This window comes from Vicia villosa, unplaced genomic scaffold (genome assembly GCF_029867415.1).
Source record: "Vicia villosa cultivar HV-30 ecotype Madison, WI unplaced genomic scaffold, Vvil1.0 ctg.005108F_1_1, whole genome shotgun sequence".
Taxonomy (NCBI): domain Eukaryota; kingdom Viridiplantae; phylum Streptophyta; class Magnoliopsida; order Fabales; family Fabaceae; genus Vicia; species Vicia villosa.
The window spans coordinates 40,125-62,249 of record NW_026706575.1 but is presented as its reverse complement, the minus strand read 5'-3'; the positions used below and the strand labels follow the sequence as shown (position 1 = coordinate 62,249).

The 22,125-nt window shown below is 32.8% G+C and overlaps 1 long non-coding RNA gene across 10 annotated transcripts; it reads right to left on the bottom strand.

Annotated features, from left to right (window-relative positions):
* Positions 1-15,234: 15,234 nt before the first annotated feature.
* LOC131642478 (uncharacterized) lies at positions 15,235-20,633 on the bottom strand. Of its 10 annotated transcripts, XR_009295915.1 has the most exons (13): positions 20,335-20,633; positions 20,017-20,173; positions 19,417-19,705; positions 19,137-19,220; positions 18,885-18,940; positions 18,680-18,789; positions 18,513-18,586; positions 18,277-18,371; positions 17,878-18,147; positions 17,642-17,724; positions 17,324-17,423; positions 16,669-16,808; positions 15,235-15,779 (listed from the first exon to the last, which is right to left on the bottom strand). It is a non-coding gene; the product is annotated as an uncharacterized LOC131642478 (long non-coding RNA). The 10 variants fall into 10 exon arrangements; XR_009295908.1 differs by having other exon boundaries at positions 18,277-18,586; XR_009295913.1 differs by having other exon boundaries at positions 17,878-18,371.
* Between the last annotated feature and the right edge of the window lie 1,492 nt (positions 20,634-22,125).

The window sequence follows — 22,125 nt, the reverse complement described above, 5'->3', positions numbered from 1 at the left end:
GTTTAGAATGTTTTGTATGATTATTGTACTTAGGATTGGTTTCATTTTCATGCGTCGTTGTAGGATTGTGGTAAGTTTTTACTTTGTTTGTACGTTTTTGGTTTGAACTGTGCAATTGTTTCGTTTTCTAAACTGTGTTGATTCTTGATTCTTTGGATTTTTACTTTTGATTCTTTGAGTGTTTGGCCTTGTTTGAGGACAAACAAATTCAAGTTGGGGAGAGTTGTTAAGTGCCAAAATGTAGTTATTTTGTGTTTGTAAATAGTGGCACTTATCGATACTTTTTGTTAATACCGTTTGAATAATTCCCCGTTTTTGTGTATATCTGTATCGTTTGTGTTTTATTACATTTTCGTGTAAATGTATATCGTTTGATAGTTTTGTTGTCTTTTTGTAGGTATTTATGTGTGTTCGAAGCTTTGAGGAATAAAGTGTCGAAGACACGGCGGCGAACACGCGATTTTACCAATTCATCGGCGGACAAGGCTCAAAATAAGGATGATCAAATTCATCAATTTGGTTGCAATTTGTTCATTGTTAGATAGAGCATGGAATAAGCTTTCCAACGCTTCGAACCGGGCGCAAATCAGAGTTACGGTTTTCAAGATATGACCAAAACAAGATTTGCTGTTCTGTTGAGCGGGCTAAGCGGGCTTGACCGCGCTAAGCGCGGGGAGCATTTTTGACCCGTTTGGCAGAAAGTTGGGCACTTAGCGCGGGTTTTTGGCGCTAAGCGCGGTCTGGAGGTTTCAGAACAATAAAAAACAGCCCGATTAGCGCACTGGGCGCGCTTAGCGCGGTCTGCGACTTCAGTTTTGGTATATATGTTGTAAAATCACATTTTTAGGGTTTTTTATCATCCATTTCCCCCATGGAGTGGCTCTGGTCCAATTTTGATAGTTTAGAGGCTTAGGAAACACCATTGGGTGCGACGTCATGTGGATTGATCATGGATCTGTCTCGATTTCATTGTACCGGTGAGATCTTTCCGGTTCATCTTCTCTCTTCCCTTTGTTTCATTCCAATGGTGGGTGTTATATGTATGTTTCTACTCTTATTGTATGTATATTTGTGGATCTTGGGATCGTTTATATATTCGCTTTACAAATCATCATTGTTGTTGTTCTTGATCTTTTTGCTTAAATGCTCTGGATTTGTGTTGTTGCAGACATGGACACCATAGATCTTGATTAGGAATGATAACTGTTAGTTTCTGGGTTGCAGACATGGATTTAGGACTAACAATCGTAGTGGGTATCGAGTCTAATGCCTCCGTGTTGTTTGTGTCGGTGGAGAAATCGCTGATGTGAATAGTACGGTTGAGCTTTCGTCGGTGTTGCAGACATGGATACCGATGTGGCATCTCGAGTGATGCCCGGTGATGTTGATGCGTATTGTGAGTGTCGAGCGATAGATCTTCATATTTAAGTATTCGACGGGTAGAACGAAATGCAATTCCATAACTATTTCTCTTAGACTATTGAGATTGTTTATCTGCTTTTATTTACTTTTCCCGCATTTACCTTTCCGCACCCAATCATGAAACTTAGAACGCGAGATAGTCGAACGGCAGTTCTTCTCAACCAATCTCTGTGGACTACGATACGATATAACCTATATCACCCAGTAATAAATAATACCTATTACTTTTTGCTTGCCGCTTTACCGCTCCAACATTAAACTACACACATGAGCTTGCATTATTGAAGTACACACCTTAAATATTCACATAGCAGTATCATCACAAATCAATCTTTTTATGTTTTAAATATTATTCAAACTTTTCAATCAAGCTATACATTAGCATCACCGAAATTCTAGTAAAGTAGGAACCATCGTATAGAAACCAATTTAGCATGACTACTGTGTTCTTTTGTCTTTCTTATACTAGTATTTAATAAATTAGTTCTCATGAATAAAAATAATTACAAATGAAATATTAGTTCATTAATATAATAGTGTAGACATCAGCTATTCCCTGACACATACAAGAGCATTAATTATTTACCATACACCCTAACAGTAACTTACGGCATTTGAACTATTAGAGTATTCGATCAATTCTTAATTTTTAAACAGAAGAAAAAAACAACGTAAAGCTCCAGATGAATTACCAACATACAAGTTCAGCATACAAAATAAGTTTAACATATTTTAGAATCATCAACCATCACAAATTATGATTTATTAACATATCAAACCAGAAATTGTAATTAATTAAAGTATACAATTTTCCATCAACAATCACAATTTTAAAACATGGAAATTTAGGGATTTCACCCTAAACATGTCAAAACCTAAAAATTAAAGAATAAAATCTCTAAATAATGTTAATCTACCCATTGACCCAATCATACTAACCCATAATAATAAGGATTCTCCCCCTTACCTCTTCAATGTGCTTCAAACCCTAGCTTTCTCCCTTGTTGTTCTTCCCCTAGCTTTTTCACCTTTCTCCTCTCTTAGTCTCCTTTCTCCTATTCTTTTGCAAATGAACAAAGTTATGATACCTCTACTCTTCCAACCCTTACTATATTATTCATATTGGGCTTAACCCATATAATTCAACTTCCTAACTAATTAGGCCCAATTGATGAAATAGAGTAGTTCAAATAAATAATTATGCTCCAAAAAATAATATTATTACCCTTAATATTTTTTTCCAATTAATTCAATTAAATCCGACTTTATCTCAATTAAATAAAAATCCAATAATAATATTATTTCTAATATTATTTCTCTACATATTCCACTTTATTAATTCTTCGATTAACCGAATAAATTCCAACTTCACTTAATAATCCGAACATGTTTCCCAATAACACTGACGATCCAATTAATTATCAAACTTCGTCCAAATTAAGTAAATAAATACTTATTTAATTTAATTAGTCAGTTTATTAAATTCAGGCTGTTACAACTCTCCCCCACTTAAAATATTTTCGTCCTCGAAAATTATCTCAAACGAACAACTCCGGATATGAATCTTTCATCTCACTCTCAAGCTCCCAAGTCACATTACCACTAACAGGTCCACCCCAAACAAATTTGACCAAAGCGATCTCTTTACCACGAAGCTTCTTCATCTTTTCTTAAATCATCTTAATCTTATTCGTAGACTGTCGAACTAACTCGGGTCCAACCACAACACTCTCTCCAAACCTCAAAGATATTCAAATGACTAAACAGTCCTCTCCGGTTGACCATCAGCTCACGGATGATATACCGAACTCAAAACGTAGCTTCATACCTAAAGCATCTTGCAGACCTCCCCCAAATCTCGAAGTGAATCTTGGATCTCTATCCGCAACAATGCTCAACGGAATACCATGCAAACATACAATCGTCTCGATGTACAACTTAGCAAGTCTCTCCATCGAATAATCCATCCTTAATGGAATAAAATAAGTGCATCTCGTCAACTTTTCCCACAATGAATCACATCACTTCACAAGTACTCGATGTTCTCAGCAACTTGAAAATAGATAACTGTTGCACCAACAAGATGGTTCCTGAAAAATCCAATTCAATTACACACTTCCTCTATATCCCTTTCATACTTTGCTACTAAACATTTTCCTCAAATATTGATACCTTTTAGTAGCATCATGACGTACTCAAACCATCATGATGCCCTTCTTCCAAAATTATCTTTCTCAAATCCGAAACATTAGGAATAGAACTCGATCACAACACCTCATGACACTATTCTCGTCCATCCGAAAGTTATTTCCTTTTTCTTGATTAAATCAATGTCCTCTTGTCAACCAGTTGTAAATCCAATTTCTGACCCTCTCGAATCTCATCTAGAATGTCTCATGTAAGCTTCGAGATACCAAGCTTAACACATGAAGACGTCGCTTCATACACCAAACTCATGTCTCTAAATTGTTCCAACAATTCCAATTCTCGAATCCTCAACATAGACTTATGCAATGATTTCCTATTCAATGCATCGGCTACAACATTCGTTTTTCTAGGACGGTAGTTCAACCAAAATCATAATCCTTCAAAAGTCTACTCATCTTGTTTACTTCATATTCAACTCTTGTAGTCACTACACACCTCAAATATCGATCCAAACAATAATGCCTCTTAAAGTTCAAAACAACCCAACGGCGGATGACATCCATTCATACATCGAATAATTCCTCTCACAAATTCTCAGATACCTTGAAGCATAAGCCACCACTTGTCAATTCTGCATCAATACACTTCAGCTCAAAATCACAAACCTAAAGAAACCCTCTTACTTTAACCAAAGCTCACATTCAGAAAACTTCGCATTTAACCCCCTTCCCTTTCAACATTGATAACACAATCCTTAATGTTCAGCTTTTTCCTTGTCGCTCTTAGAATCAAAACATCCTCAAAACATTACCTCATAGAACCTTATTTTCTTCTTACTCGATAAAACAGGCGCTACTTTATGACTATACACTCAGAAAATTGAACCTCTTCTCATATAACTCCTCAACTTGACCCATCAACTTCTTCCTAGTCGTCTTACACACTACTAATTAGTAAGACAAGTCTATCTCGTCCAATACGATCTCGTCTCCTATCAATAATAGATTAAGGGTGATCAAGTCCTCAATTTGTAAATAGACAGTCGACAATCATAGTGAAACATAAACCTCCATTACTAAACTACAATATCGTCCCTTCAGAACTTGTACTAAATCAATTCCAAAATCTCTACCAAAGATGCTCAACGGATAATTCAACACACAAAGAAGTAGGACAAAACTCATAACAAGTGTATCAATAACCATACTTCTACGTATACAGATAAAGCAAGATCCAAACTCGTAGCATAATCCAAAGAAATGAAAGAATGCATCGCATCATTATCAATAATAAAGCACATACCTTAGATTAGCTCATCCTTAGCAATGGTCTCAGCACCAGACAACACAATCACTTTCCCTTCTGCTTGGTCCTTCTTTGGCTTGTCACACATGGCACAATTGTGTCCTTGCTCACCCCAACTGTAGCAAATCCTACTCGAACCAACTCCACAATCAATAGTTTTATGACCCGTATCGCCACACCTGTAGCACTTAAATGAAGTAGAATCTCCTCCCCCACTTGGCTTCTTGGTAAAACCATATTTTTTCCTCACGTCATCATACGGTTTCCCATGGAATTTTCTCTTCCTCGCTTCAATTCCAGAACTCTCACTTCTTTCTTTCCACACACATCTTCTGGAAAATAGTTTTCCAAAAATGCATCACGGAAAAGATTCCAAGTAACTTCAATACCTTCCTCATCAAATCTATGCACAATATTACTCCACCAATCCTCAGCTCCTTCAGTCAGCATGTGAGTACCAAACCGTACATTCTATACATCAATACAACTCATGACTTGAAATATCTTCTCCATTTCTCTTATCCATACATGTGCTTTGTCCGGTCCATACTTTCCTTCAAAGATCGGCAGATTGCACCTTCGAAAATCTCCAAACGCACGGAACTCATCCTTTCCTCCATAACCGACACTCTCTTGTGGCGCTTGTCCAATTGCATCAGTCCACCTCATCACTGCCTCAACATTAATGTAACCATTCCTTCCTGCAGCGATTGTCCTAAGGCACCAGACAACTAAACAGACAAAAAAGTATCGATCGTGTCAGATACACAAATCAAATACAACAGGATTAGACAACATTAACAACTATTAACCAACTGGTCGACCATGCTCTGATACCACTAATGTAACACCCATTTTATACCCCAAAATAAATAAGCATGTAATCAGAGAATAAGCATGCATATAATAAAAGGGCGTCACATCGATGTTTTCAAAAACTAAAAGCCATTAAAAACCGACAGCATTTACTTACAATATATTAAAGACCTGGTCATTTCAAATAACACTTCTCAATTAATCATATTTTATCCAGAATATGCATTCACACCGGAAACTATTAAATAATCATGTGTTTCATAAAATGATCCATGTCCCATACCATGATCAAGTCTCAATAATCATATAAAGATAAATTAAAACATAATTCAGAATAATTGGCTTGAAAGCCTCTCAAATAACAAGTAGCCAAATAACAAGTTCTCAAGTCATAAACATAATACATAACCAAATAGAAACATGAGTTCAACACGAATATTCTACCCAGTGTTACATGACCATGGCATCAACTCACTACCTAATCTCCAACAGACATGGAAGAATCTCCGACTAGATCACGCACGAGCTACTAAACTCCAGAACCTGCATGTCGCAAAACGAGGGCAACATTAAAACAGAAGGGTGAGAATATGAATCATTATGAAGAAAGTATAATAAGAAACAATGGTTAAATCAACAATTCAAGTAATTAATCATACTATATATAACCATGTAGATAATAATTGATCTATATTTCACATGTTATCAAGCATATAACAAGTATAAAGAGTATAAAATTTCAACTCCAATATTATATTCTCAATTATGCACACAACCATAATTATCATATATTCACACATTTAATCAAATATGTATTCAACATCACTCATTTAGGTTATCAAGCTCATACACATATCACAACTACATCAACTTCACATTTTCAATTATCGCATAAATTCTAATGTGACTCAATGCAAGGTATGTGACACTATGCATGTGGTACCGCAATGTGAACCCAACGTTTCACCGTTTTCCGATTCAATATCTAGAATCCAAGCCACGCTTCCGATCCGGACAAGATCAAAGCCACCACGTATGTTTCCAAATAAGGATCAATGTATTCTATGCCTATTTCCATTCAAGGATCACCGTCTATTACCATGTGAACCCACAGTTTTACTGCTTCCACCATAAAGCCGATCATGCAATGAATGAATGTTCAAATACCAATAATATATCCAATTAAGATTATCTCGTCAATCTTAACTTACCGCATACCACGATAATTCAACTCTATGAATTATCCACCAATTATACACAACATTCACAACACATAGATATCATTCACATATAAAGGCCAGTAATCAATTACGATTCACAAATCCAATTAATACTAGCAACCATACTATCTCATGTTAATTCACATTTGCCAAATATATATGAATACACCTTTTCACAATCAAACAACTAATCACTAGGATTCATACCATACGGCCACCCAGAGAGAATCATTATCAAAACAACATCATTGACATAGCGATATATTATTCTCAACATAAATATTCAAACCAAAAACACAATTACGTTCAATTTCTCAAAATATCGTAATTTAGTGATAAACCGAATAGTTGATCCAAGTCCAAGTATATTCCAATCAATCAGACTCATTGCAATTAACTCAACTATTAATTTAATCAACCAATTAATATCACACTATAAAATTTCAATTCAATTATATTTCTATTCCATTTTTTCCAATTTTTAGTATCCTAATGTACAAGGCATTTTGTTCTACTAAGGCTACTATTTCACAATTTATTATACTACTATTTCAATTATGTATATCATCTCATAATTATACTTCCTAACACTTTGAACGGGAACCCAAACGGAATTACGATCATAAAAGATATGAAATGTTAAAGTTTCAACGAAAAAGCAAACACCGACATCCTAAACTGACCACTCCATACATGTCAGAGTTACCCAAAACAAATAAAAATATGACTCTAAACTCGTCAAAAGGGTAACAATTTTAATCTCTATACCTCTAAATGAATTTAAAGTACCTAAAGGAGAACATGCATACAAGTACACAACATCTTTTCTTTAAAATTGCAAAAGTAGATAAGTTATAGTGGTTAAACTACACACATGAGCTTGCATTATTGAAGTACACACCTTAAATATTCACATAGCAGTATCATCACAAATCAATCTTTTTATGTTTTAAATATTATACAAACTTTTTAATCAAGCTATACATTAGCATCACCGAAATTCTAGTAAAGTAGGAACCATCGTATAGAAACCAATTTAGCATGTTTACTGTGTTCTTTTGTCTTTCTTATACTAGAATTTAATAAATTAGTTCTCATGAATAAAAATAAACACAAATGAAATGTTAGTTCATTAATATAATAGTGTAGACATCACCTATTCCCTGACACATACAAGAGCACTAATTATTTACCATACACCCTAACAGTAACTTACGGCATTTGAACTATTAGAGTATTCGATCAATTCTTAATTTTTAAACAGAAGAAAAAAACAACGTAAAGCTCCAGATGAATTACCAACATACAAGTTCAGCATACAAAATAAGTTTAGCATATTTTAGAATCATCAACCATCACAAATTATGATTTATTAACATATCAAACCAGAAATTGTAATTAATTAAAGTATACAATTTTCCATCAACAATCACAATTTTAAAACATGGAAATTTAGGGATTTCACCCTAAACATGTCAAAACCTAAAAATTAAAGAATAAAATCTCTAAATAATGTTAATCTACCTTTGACCCAATCATACTAACCTATAATAATAAGAATTCTTCCCCTTACCTCTTCAATGTGCTTCAAACCCTAGCTTTCTCCCTTACTGTTCTTCCCCTAGCTTTTTCACCTTTCTCCTCTTTTAATCTCCTTTCTCCTATTCTTTTGCAAATGAACAAAGTTATGATACGTCTACTCTAGCAACCCTTACTATATTATTCATATTGGGCTTAACCCATATAATTCAACTTCCTAACTAATTAGGCCCAATTGATGAAATAGAGTAGTTCAAATAAATAATTATGCTCCCACAAATAATATTATTAACCTTAATATTATTTTCCAATTAATCCAATTAAATCCGACTTTATCTCAATTTACTAAATATCCAATAATAATATTATTTCTAATATTATTTCTCTACATATTCCACTTTATTAATTCTTCGATTAACCGAATAAATTCCAAGTTCACTTAATAATCCGAACATGTTTCCCAATAACACTGACGATCCAATTAATTATCATACTTCGTCCAAATTAAGTAAATAAATACTTATTTAATTTAATTAGTCAGTTTATTAAATTCATGCTGTTACAGCGCCAACCCTGGGACGCGGCGCGAACCGATAAATTTCAGAACCCCAAATCGCAGAAAACAGCATTCTACACATCCCAATTGCCCTCAAGTCATACCAGCACGAATTTCAGGAAATGGATCACACATACAACACAAAATGCACATCCGAATACACTAATTAAGCATCAATTAAAACCATAACATCACACACATCATAGATTCAACAAAGGGATTAAACATGACACAGTTGACTCAATCCCTAAACCTATCATATGACTCAATTGATACGAATCCCACATCTATTCTATGCTATTAACCCCTAACCCGATAATAGATGCTAATTAGATAAGTCCCTCCTTACCTTAGCCAAATTCTTGAATTCTTCCTCTTTCTCTGCTTCTGCACTTTCACGTTCTTGCTCTCTTCTCCTCTTTTGCTCTTTTCTGTTCTATTTCCAGTTTCCTCTTTTCCTTCTTTTACGAAAACAACATAATTTTAGTAAAAAGGCCTCTTGACTAACACCCCTTCTTTTACTACACACTACCTCGGCCCAATTCTATTATTTTCCATAATTTCAGAGAAATGCCAAATAATTCCAATAAAATAATTTAAATTCTAATTAAATTAATTTAAGGAAAATTACGAATGTTACACAACACACGCATCTAAATCCTCCAACGATTCCAGTTCTTACCATCGAACACTGGAAGTTTGGTACTTAGACTACCGTTTCCGTTCATCCTCAACCTTGTGCAAGTCACTCAGATCTCACCAAACACAGTGTTTTCCAATCCCACATAATAAAAAATGTGATTCTATTACGATTTTGTTCAAGATTCAACACAAATACCAGAACCAAAATCAATCATACAATGCCTCACCGTTCCACTCGTGTTTCCTGTGTATCCTTATGGATCTGAACCGAAGCATCTAGATACTAATTGTTAGTGCACAAGGTTTAAGAAAACAAAAGGAATAATATTACTACTCTGTAATGACGACTACAAAAGTGTAAGGAAAAATGATTAGGTTTAAATGACAACTACTATTAAGTTATTTATATACAGATAATTAAGACCACATAGACAACATACTAAAATACTAAATTCCCCTTTAACAATTACAAGGCCTAACAAAGTCAAGGAATTCAAGGGAACCAAGATAATAAAACATTTCTACCAAGGCCAATTGATAAATACAACGCTAAGATATTCCTATGTCCAACCAATTCTTATAAATATATACCTTTTAATTTTAATCATTTTTAGCCTAGTATATTTTCCACCCTGTGGGTAATAATAACCCATGGAAGAACGATACACATAATATAGATAATCTTCAAATTCAACATGTGGAAAGTAGGACACCTAAAATAGTCAAATAGAATAGTATGCTATAAGTATTTTATTTTGAAAAATGTCTTGGGATGAAAGAAAATATGTCCTATGCATGAAAGACATGCCTTAGACCCATAAGCAGAAATCTAAATACCAATGGTAGATTATTCCAGGGTTAAATATATAAAAATTTCTGTAATTTCGCTATAACACATAGGTATGGAACCTGGTACCTCAAGGCTGTCATGCGCTAATCTATCCACTGGGCAGTGACCCAGTTTTGACTTATTGCTTCAGACCAAACCTTATCTTAGCATCAATCGTTCTTCCCAATTCCATATAACTAGAAACCAAAGCATTCCACAATGTAACATCTTATAATCGATATATCTCAAAAGCTTTTCTCAAAGCTTCTTGCTCTCTTAAACCAGCATAAGCTCTAATAAAAAAAGAGCCAACAAATACATTCAAGTTAAGTCCCAAAAGAAACGCCAAATCATGAACTTGACAAACCAATACACCAACTCAGTACTAACAACCGCTTTGACCGCTCTGAGCAACGTCGGGACAGTGTAGTCGTTGGGCAATATACCACCTCTTCCCATTTGCAAGAAACAGTTGTACAGTCCCTCTGAGTTTCTAGTTCTATGAAAACAAGACAAAATAATGTTCCATGAAACTGCATCTTTGTGTAGCATTTTGTCAAACAGGTTCTGAGCGAGTTCGGTTTGATTGTGTTGCACATAAGCAGTCATGATCATGTTCCAGGAAACAATGTTGCAGGATAAGGGTTACCATCCAACAAATTGTGAGCTTGTTTGACGTTGTTGTCGTCAATGTGAGTATTAATCATGTAGTGCAAGTGTGGTGTTGTAATAGTACACATAATGCGGGAACATGGTGCTTGCAACCATAATTTCTCGAGAACACCCATCCTCATCCTGAGAATACATTACTTAAAGGAGCAGCATGGTGCACTAATCACAGCGCATACCTTTTCAAGAGGCTGAAGGCTCTGATATATGAATAAATTAATTTTGTTGAATATACCTGAACTGAGTTCGCAAGTCACAAGGTCTTTGTTTCGGGCAACTATAATGTCAACGGTGCTTCAAAATCATGAAGGGAGAAAATTGATATATGTAATAATAATAATAATAATGATATTTCATAGGATTATTTATCAAAGTAATAATATTTCATAGAATTATTTATCAAAGTTACTAATGTAGCCCAAGGGTGAAGCATGTACTATATCAACTTGGTAGCTTGAGTTTGATTCTGCGTCGCAGAAATTTTAGAATGGTGTAGCTTTTAAATTTCCGAAATACAAAAGAAAAAAAGAAAAAAAAGAAAAGAAAAAACATAAGAAAATAAAAAACCAACCTAAACTTAAGCAAAATTAAAATTAAAAAAATCCTTAGTACTCCCTTTGTTCCAAAATAAATTTCATATTTAGAAAAAAAAATTGTCGTAAAATACTTTTCACTTTAAATTATAAATGTAATTTTATTTTTAATCTTTCAGTTGTACCCTATAATAAATACTCTTAATTTATTATTTTCTCACTAAATATTAATGTTATTTCGAATACACCAATAGTTAATTAGGATAATTTGGCAAAATCATCATTCACTCTTTCATTAATTATTATTTCTTAATATGTGTGAAGTGAGTCATTGCGACAAATAATTTTAGACGGAGAGAGTATTTTATAAGAAATATAAATAATAAAAAATTTAAAAGAATTTAAAAAAATACCATGTGGACTGGCACGCTTACCGTCAGAAGAAATGTGACAATCAGGGGGTGTATTTGAGAGAATCTAAAAATTGCGTAAGAAATTTTTAAAAAAAAACTTTACCAATAATAAAAAAGTGTCGTTAATATTAGAGAGAGATTTTCTATATTTAACCCATTATTCAATTCACTAACCATAAGAACTAGTAACAAACCCGTGCGTTCGCACGGGTTCTGGTACGGGATGCGCATTTGTATCAAAAGTATATTTTTTATTAGAAAAATATTTGGTACTTGTGAAAAAATAATAATTAAATGTATAGAAAAATGTCTAGTACCCGTAAAAAAATAATAATTGAATGTATAGAAAAATGTATGGTACCTGTGAAAAAAATAATAATTGAATGCATAGAAAAAATTTCGGTACCTGTGAAAAAATATTAATTGATTGTTTAGAAAAATGTCTAGTATCCGTAAAAAAATAATAATTGAATGTTTAAAAAAATGTCTGGTACCCGTGAAAAAATAATAATTGAATGTATAGAAAAATGCCCAGTACCCGTTAAAAAAATAATAATTGAATTTTTAGAAAAATGTCTGGTACGCGTGAAAAATAATAATTGAATACATAGAAAAATGTTCAGTATCCATGAAAAAATAATAATTGAATGTTTAGAAAATCGTCTGGTACCCGTGAAAAAATAATAATCTAAATATATACAAAAATGTCCGATACACGTAAAAATTAATAATTAAATTTATAGAAAAATGTCTGGTACTCGTGAAAAAATAATAATTGAATGTATAGAAAAATATCTGGCACCTCTGAAAAAAATAATAATTGAATGCATAGAAAAAATTTCGGTACCTGTGAAAAATAATAATTGATTGTTAAGAAAAATGTCTGGTACCCGGAAAAAAATAATAATTGAATGTTTAAAAAAATGTCTGGTACCTGTGAAAAAATAATAACTGAATGTACAGAAAAATGTCGGTACCCGTGAAAAAAATAATAATTGAAAGTTTAGAAAAATGTCAAGTATCAGTGAAAAAATAATAATTAAATATAGAAAAATGCTCAGTACCCATGGAAAAATAATAATTGAATGTTTAGAAAAATGTCTGGTATCCGTGAAAAAAATAATAATCTAATTATATAAAAAAATATTTGATACCCGTAAAAAATAATAATTAAATGTATAGAAAAATATCTGGTACCCGTGAAAAAATAATAATAGAATTTAGGCTTAAAAGCAATTTTGGTCCCTCTATTTTGTCTTTTTTTTCGATTTTGGTCCCCCCATTTTTAAAATCATGATTTTGGTCCCGTTCTGAAATTTGTGTTGAAAAAGAAACAAAAATATGGACTAATTTTGCAGAAAAAAACAAAACAGGAGGACGAAAATTGCACAGAAAACTTAAAAAAGAGACTAAAATAGTGGTTTTTAAAATAGAGGGATCAAAATCAAGAAAAAGACAAAATAGGAGGACTAAAGTTGCAATTAAGCCTAGAATTTATAGAAAAATGTCTAGTACCTGTGAAAAAATAATAATTGAATGCATAGAAAAAATTTCAATACCTGTGAAAAAATAATAATTGATTGTTTAAAAAAATGTCTTGTACCCGTGAAAAAATAATAACTGAATGTATAGAAAAACGTCCGGTACCCGTGAAAAAAATAATAATTGAATGTTTAGAAAAATGTCTGATATCAGTGAAAAAATAATAATTAAATATATAGAAAATGTTCGGTACCCGTGAGAAAATAATAATTGAATATTTAGAAAAATGTGTGGTACCCGTGAAAAAATAATAATCTAAATATATAAAAAAATATCTCATACCCGTAAAAAAATAATAATTAAATATATAGAAAAGTGTCTGGTACCTATAAAACTGAAATAAATTGGATAATTGTTGAGTCCTATTTGCTAATGTTTTTTATGATAATATTTTTAAAAATATAAAAATACAAAAAAAAAATTAAATTTAAAAATAGCTTTAGTAGGGAAAGAAAAAGTAGCCTTTTGAAATTTGGATTTTTTTTGAAAAAGTAGCATGCATTGGAACATTGGAAAGTAGGAAGAGTTGTTTAGAGCATAAACTTGCAGTTGAATTTCCCACGTGGCAAAACAAAATAGAAGCAGGGGTAATTTAAAACATTCCAGACCAATTTATTTTCTTATATTGTAGATAATTGTAATAACTATTAAGAGAAATAAAAGACTCTTTCACCTAAAAATTATTTCTTTCATATTTGCAGTTTATTTATATCTAACTTTAATTTGAATTTATAATATTTAAAAAAATGGATCTAAATTTCTTTAAAATATTCTTTATTTCTATATGTGGTATTCTTTTTTTAAAAAAAATGTATGTTTTTCATCTTATTTTTTAGTTAAAATGTTAATAAATTATATTTGTGGATCAAATAGTTCTTTTGATAAAAAATCAAACAAATAACTCATTTATTTTTTTAAATTTTTTTATGTTTTCAGAGAAAGAGGATTGGCGAGAGAGAGAAATAGATGAAGAAAAATTATTAGAAGAACGAAATAGTGGGGTGTTGCATAAAAGAAGAGAGAGTTAATTTTACTGAGTTTTAATGAGAATTTATTCATTAAAAAATACAATTAATAATTTTGAAACAAAGAAAAATTAAAAAAGAAAAAAAAAAGCACGACTAAAATATTCTAAAGACAATTAAAAAAAGCAATGATGTAAAATAGTAAAATTATTAGTCTTATGTATAATTATTTTAAAAGGGTAATATGTTAATATATAACTATTGAATTCAAAGTGGTTTTTACATTAAAATTAATTGTGCAACTCATTCAATGTATATATTAAAACAAATCAATTTATATTTCATTTATTGACCCGTAATGTTGTTAGACTATTGAAAAACACTATAGCTAATAATTGACATTTTGGATCTTGCTCAAGTGCTTTGGTGGAGCATGTGCCACCTCAGGTGGATTTGTTTTTCCATGAAGATGCTTGTGGCTGCTATCTTAAGCTTATGGTAGCTTAGTCTGCTTTGTTTTTTCAGTTAATAAAATTGGTGAAATTAGTTCAAGCACAAATAGAAAAAGTTCAAGATAAGTGGCTTCCGAAACCTGCAATTAATCTCATAACTCATTCGCTAGAAGAAGAAAAAAACAGATTGCACCACTGTATAAGGGGAACTAAAGTATTTGCAGCCTCCTGACTTGTGGAAAGCATAATCAAGAGGAAATGCAAAGTATATTCTTTTCCAACTTCACTTCAAAGATGAACTTCATCACAAGTAATAATATATTAACAAACCCAACCAAATTCAATATATCATGACCAATGGTATTAAAAACATGCATATGCCTAGACGACATTTGTTTTGCATCAGTCCCCAGCTCAATGTCATCTTTGCATACCGGACACGATGGACCTACCGAAGATGCTTCGACGCAATCTTGACAATAGGAATTGCGACTATGGAGGACCGCGATGCAGGTGGGGGACCGACTTCATGCAATTATAACACTAATGAGTATCCCTACTACTTGACATCATCTAGTACGTACCTTATTCGTCTCAGCTAACTCCAAGACTCTTTCCAGACACACAATTTGCCTTAACTAACACAACAACATAGCTTCTTTTGTTGCAAAATAAGTAAGATAATTCTGATTTACTCCCTGAAATAAGCATGCTCTTTGGTTTTAGTCCTGAAACATATACATGTAGAAAAGTTTACCAAAAACTTAAATGGTTGTTCTGTGATCAGTGTATGATACATTGTGAATTGTGAACTTGCCATTATAATCAATGAATGAAACTTTAACTAATTTACTAATAAGCCAAAACATCAACACTAATAAAGCTATACTAATAAAACTAATTAAAATAAATTCAAACCATTCAATTCAACACAAAATATAATTCAATTCAATTAAAAACCTTAAATTCACAATATGCTATACTGATAAAGCTAAATGAGCCATGCTTTAGAGAAAGAGGTATGAAGACACAATTCTTAATTTCGCAAAAGAAATTGAATAAAAACAATTCTTCTTATGTCACACACAGAGCAGAAAATAGATTCTCGATGTTCACATCGTTGTTTATGTTTGTCATCTCCATGAAGTTTACAACCAGGACAACATCCATCAAAGGCCATACTACAAATCCCACATTTTTCATCATGTGCATCTAAAATCCAAGAAGCAATAACATGCCATCTACATTTGAGATAAGAATAAGGAAAGGAAGTGCAGTCAATAGAAAACAAACATCATAATCTCCATCAATTTTTTCTCTTCAGTATCAAAGCGCAGAGTAAATCTTATCATAATCTCTAAGCTTAGCGATAAACTATGACAGATGTAAGGAAAACTTGGCAAAGTATTTAAGGAAGTATTTATATTCTAGTTCTATGATCAAGTTTTCATTGAATAGCAACAACGAAACTAAAGTTTTTCCAATGATCAATTCCTAAACTTTAAAAGGAATTTAACAGTGATAAAACTAAACTAAAATATGCAGTAATCTTCATTTCTATTCAATGTTTTTCACACTCCAAATGACTTATGCAGTACTGTGATATGTTAATTATACCTTAAACCACGCCCAAGCCACTTCTCTTCCTTCCCGATTGACATCGAGTCCAAAAATAACATCCTGACTCCAGACCATGTACACTCATGAGGATGTTGTGTAGTCTAACCACAACCAGTTTCACCCGAGACAACAACGACCTGCGGTTTTTCATTATAAATACCAATTGATACAAATTATCATTCAGCAACACAAACCATCCACAACACTATCCACACACCATCCACAACAACCTGAATGTAGCATGGAGCTTTATTCAGCAATTTACATGATAGATGAAAATCAAGAGGTGTTTTTATATAATTAGTTGATGAAGAGAATAATGTTTTTATAAATCCTAAAAGCCAGCAAAATCATATTAGGAGTGCTGCCTTCCTCAAACATTTTATCAAAGAGGTCAAACTGGGATTTCCAAAACCAGTCTACAGACGCAAAATGCCGCTACCGCGCCACTGCAAATGCAAACTACATGAATATATGCATCGTAAAAAACAATTATTAAACTCATTTAAACGATTTTCAAATGGCATGTTAACTCTTGCCGTAAAATAGTCGATTTCAACATATTTATTGATTCTATTTTCTCCTACGAGTTATGTTCGACAGATAACATTTTGAAAAGGAAACAACTTTACCGACAGATGTAATGACTTACCGAAACTGAGCTTAACTTTGTAATGGTAGATGTATCATCTGCCGATAAGCTAATGTTCTCAGGTTCAGCTTCCACCACCTTATATTTCACCTCTTGTCTACTGATAGCAAAATGCAGTTGCAACTCAAGAAAACATAGAAAGAACATGATATTTTTCGCAAATGAACAATGCAATTTCTAATTATGCCACTATACATAAAAGATAAATTGATAAATACCCATTTTGACAAAGTTACATATTGAATGCATGATAAATGGTAAGAAATCAAACAGAAGTAATGATACCAAAGGTTTGAGAAAGTACTGTAGTTCACTAACAATTGGTAATCCTGACCGCCCTGGAACCCGTCTAATAAACACCGAGGTATTTTTAGGAATCAACATTTCTTCATCAACATATTCTGAAATTCCAACGTACAATGTAAAGCCTATCATAAAAACTATCATAACACAAATATCACAGCAAATTTGGCTGCTGCTAACCTCTAAAGTTAAATACAAGCAAAAGGTGTATATAAACTTAATTTTAAACACGATACATTAATTTTTCAAACCTTGTTGTAGGAATATATGGGTAGCATCTTCCCTGTACAAAGATAGAAAGCAATCACTTAATTAGAAAATAGAAATACAAACAGTATAACTAATTTTTAGTTCAAAGAATTATAATTTGGAAGAAAATTTAAGTTGCCGATTTCAAATCTGTAGTATATCAAGCTGGAGACCACTGTTTGTGCTGTCAAGGTCTTCCCATATCTACATAAATGTTGTGAAAAAGGATTCTTCTTTGTCCTCTATGCAATGCCCATATCATCATAATTCCTCTAAAAATACAATACACATTCAATTCCCAAGTCAACTCACAAACAATATTGTATTAAAGTAGAAATACTTGTTGAGTCTTCAAGCTACACTCAAACTTGAAGAACGAAAATTTGTGAGTAAAAACATACTGATTATGAAAGAAACACATTTTTCTGGTGCATAGCGTAAACCTTTGTTGAATAGTTTGGGTGCCGGCTGTCTTGGATTTATCAGCAACATATCACTGAAATTCCTCATTTAAACAATATTCAAATAGCATGTTAACTCTTGCCGTAAAACAGTCTATTTAAACAAATTGATTGGTTCTATTTTCTAACACGAATCATGTTCGACAGATAACACTTTGAAAAGGAAACAACTTTACCGAGAAATTAAAACTCAATAACATGTAATGACTTTGATATGTACCGAAACCAACTCGAATGGTAATGGCCACGACTGTTTTAACGTCAACAAAAACACCATCCAAAGTGAAAAGTAGGATAATTACTCGTTACTCCATTCTATGAACGAAACAAAAAAGAGCCTTACATATTTCATGGCAGATGTATCATCTTCTGGTAAGCTAATGTTCTCAGGTTCGCTTCCACCACCTGGTTTTCCATATTTTCCCACTCTTTCCTACAAACAGATCTAATAATCTGCAAAAATAAAACAATCACAGAAAAAACCCTAATATAATAATATGCAAAAATAAAACAGTGAAAGAATAAAATTTAAACTTTGACGTAAATACATTTCATGAGTTTCAACAAATCAAATCCACTTGTCTCCATCGTGTGCCTTCTCAACCTGCGTAAGACCATGTTAGTGCTTGAAACAACAACATCGAGGAGAAGAATAACATGAGAATAAGAAACTGAGAAATTCACAATTTTCCCTAATCTATTAAATTGTCACAAAAGTATCTACATTTATAAATCAAAAGTGAAGGAACATGGCTGAAATTTCATCCAAGAGATTCTACCAAACATAAGAGTTAACTAACCATTTTATGAGCTTTGGCAACATTCCCGTCCCTACCTTTGAGAAACCGCCCTAATGTTTCTGTAGGATATCCCTGGTGCGTATTCTGAAATATAAAGAGAAAGGTTTTAGGACAAAAAACCTAGTAAGACGCAACAAATTCTTTACTCTCACTATCTGCTTAACTATGCTCAACTTAGTATTGTGATTATCACAAAATCATCATATCAAACACAAAAACCCTAATCACAAATTGAAAACCCTAAATTTAAACATATAACCAATTATAAACCTTTATAAACCTTTCAAACTGTGATTTATCCCACATCGCGAGGTTTCCCGTCCATTTCACTTCACCACAAAGCGTTTCATTTTTATCTGCCAGAGTACTTGAAAGTTTAAATAGGAATCTCTGTAAGCATAACTAATATTAGAGAAGTAGTCAAAAGAAGTTGTCAGGTAATTTACAGCTTTATCCAAAACGGTAACTGTATCTATTTCTTTGCTTCCGCCAGGCACGACATTTCTCAATATTTACACAAATAAATGTTCCTTGAAGCTAGAATATGTGAACTGATAAAAATATTCAGCCTGCAAAAGAAATCAGTGTGGTACATAAGATAAAAACAATTGACAGAGTGAGAATTGCGGGACCTGGGTAATTAGTTTAAAGAGAAAACACAACCAAAATTTTATAAAGGAATTACAAATCGATTATATTGTTAGCACATCCAGAATACAAATTGGTTATAGCATTTGGGTATTTGTTTTCATCATCCTCATCCACAATACTTATTTACCTTCAAACAACAACAACAACATCAACCAAATCAACAACAGAAAATCACGTTCCTTCACAATACAGAAGATGAAACCGGGTCGAAAAGAAGAAATGAAGTTACCTGAAGTCAGGGAGAGAATGCGGCGACAAGAAAACTCATGTCCTCTTCATCTGAAGCACATCCAGAATCAAAACCCTAACTTTCATCGAAACCCTAACTTTCCAGATTCGTTTGTAAATCTCTCTTTCTTTTTTTCTTTCAAAAAAATCTTCTACATCTGTTAAATAAAAAACAGGAAGCATAACTCAAGATCAACAAAATGCATCAGACATCAGATGTAAAATCACTAAAGGTCGTACCTTGTTAGTTTCAAAACTCAGCGAAATAACTCGCGCGTTCGTAAAGCAAGAACCAAAGTTAACAGATCTGTTTACTTACCTCTCTGTCTTGGAAGATCATCTCAAAGTGCTCCTTGTTGTTGGATACTACCTTCCAATTATGGGCAACTCTCACCGCCACTTTCCACAACTCCCTGGTGTCGTTGATGTCAACAATTTTTTTCATCGGACGAGCCATGCAGAGGTTGAAGATAGAAGATGAAGATGTTGAAGATGGAAGCTGGCGCAGTTTTCAAAAGAGGAGTGAGATGGAGATACAGCAAAGAGTGGTAGATAGAAAGAGAGAAAAAAACCTAATGAAAAGACCTTATGGAGAGTTTGAGTATGGGAAAGATTATAATCCCGTTTACCAAGAAAGCTAGCAATATAAAATTATTAGATTTAAATTTTGTAAAGGTGAAGTTTGAAAAAGACGTGATGGTGTAGTTCCACAAAAGGAGAGCAAAGAAGGTGTCCAAGTGGCAGACTGGGGAAGCAAAGGGTCAGAATCATACTTTCCAGATCAGTAAACTTTCTTATATTGTAGATGTTCGCACTACTATTGGTTACTTCCATAACATACCTCCTACAAAGTGATGTACTAGTTAGTAACTGAAAGTTAGAATAGGTTTGGTTAGTTATAAAGAGGTTAGGCATAGGTAGGAAACCAGTTAAGGTTGAAGCTGAGCTTGTTAACTGGTTATGGCTGTTAGTGAATCAAACTAAAAAACTAGTTAAATGTTGTTAGTCTTTGAGTGACCCTACATATGGGTTGTATAGGATTTGAATGTGAGAGAGATGGGATTCTGTTATGACAGTTACAGCTAGTTGAGACTCTGTTATGTTGAAGGCTGACCTGGTCTTTCTTTGTGTAGGATTCATTGAATGGGCTGATGCTGAGTTGTGGTTTTGTTGTCATTGAAGGTACAATAGCTTGGATCAGTATTTTAATTGACTTCAAAAGTGAGTTATAAACCTGTTCTGCATTTGATTTGGATCTATGATATTTTTGTACAACTTGCCTTGAATGTGTATGCTCTGGAAAATATTATTTTGAACTGTGATTGTTTCTTTTGGTTGTGAAGAATGATGAAATTGTTTTGTATGCGTGGTTTGGACTAATATAATAAAAACAGTTATATTTTGTGTGGCTTTTTTTTGGTATTTGAATGCAAGTTTTTGAGTTGTATGTATGGACTATTTTGGTATTTTAAAGCTGGTATGCAGAGCTTAATTTTAGTAGGAAATTGGTTAGTGATAGGCTAAGAGGAGAGGTATGAAAGGGTTAGTGTCTAATTAGACTGTTGATGATAGTTAGATAGAAAATATTGAATGTTAATCCGATGTTTTATGGATTAAATGCTGTCATGATATGAGCGTTGTTTCGGAACCTGAATGTGTATGAATGGACCTGACTGACTTGTCTTCCGTATGTGTATGTTTTGGCCCTTATGTGAACGCATGTGCTGCTGTTTTGAATTGTTTTGTTTAATGGACAACAACCTGAATTAAGTGTAGCAAGGGTTTTAGGAAATGGGCCTTGTCTTGAAAAGTGATGAAGTTATTTATTTGGAATTTGTATGAATTGACGTCATGGCAGGAGAGTGATTATTTTCTCCAATTGAAAACTTAAACTCTTTTTCTTCCCTTGAATCAATGGCATGAACACCATTCAAGTTGTAAATATCATGTGTTTCCAATATAATTATGGTCAAAGAAAGGATCTCTTGGAAATGTCTTTGGCCAATACATGTTGAACTTATCTTAAAATTCTTTTTGACATATTTATAAGTCCAATAAATGCTCTTCCATTATTCACATCTTCAGATTGATCAATGCTAATCATGACACA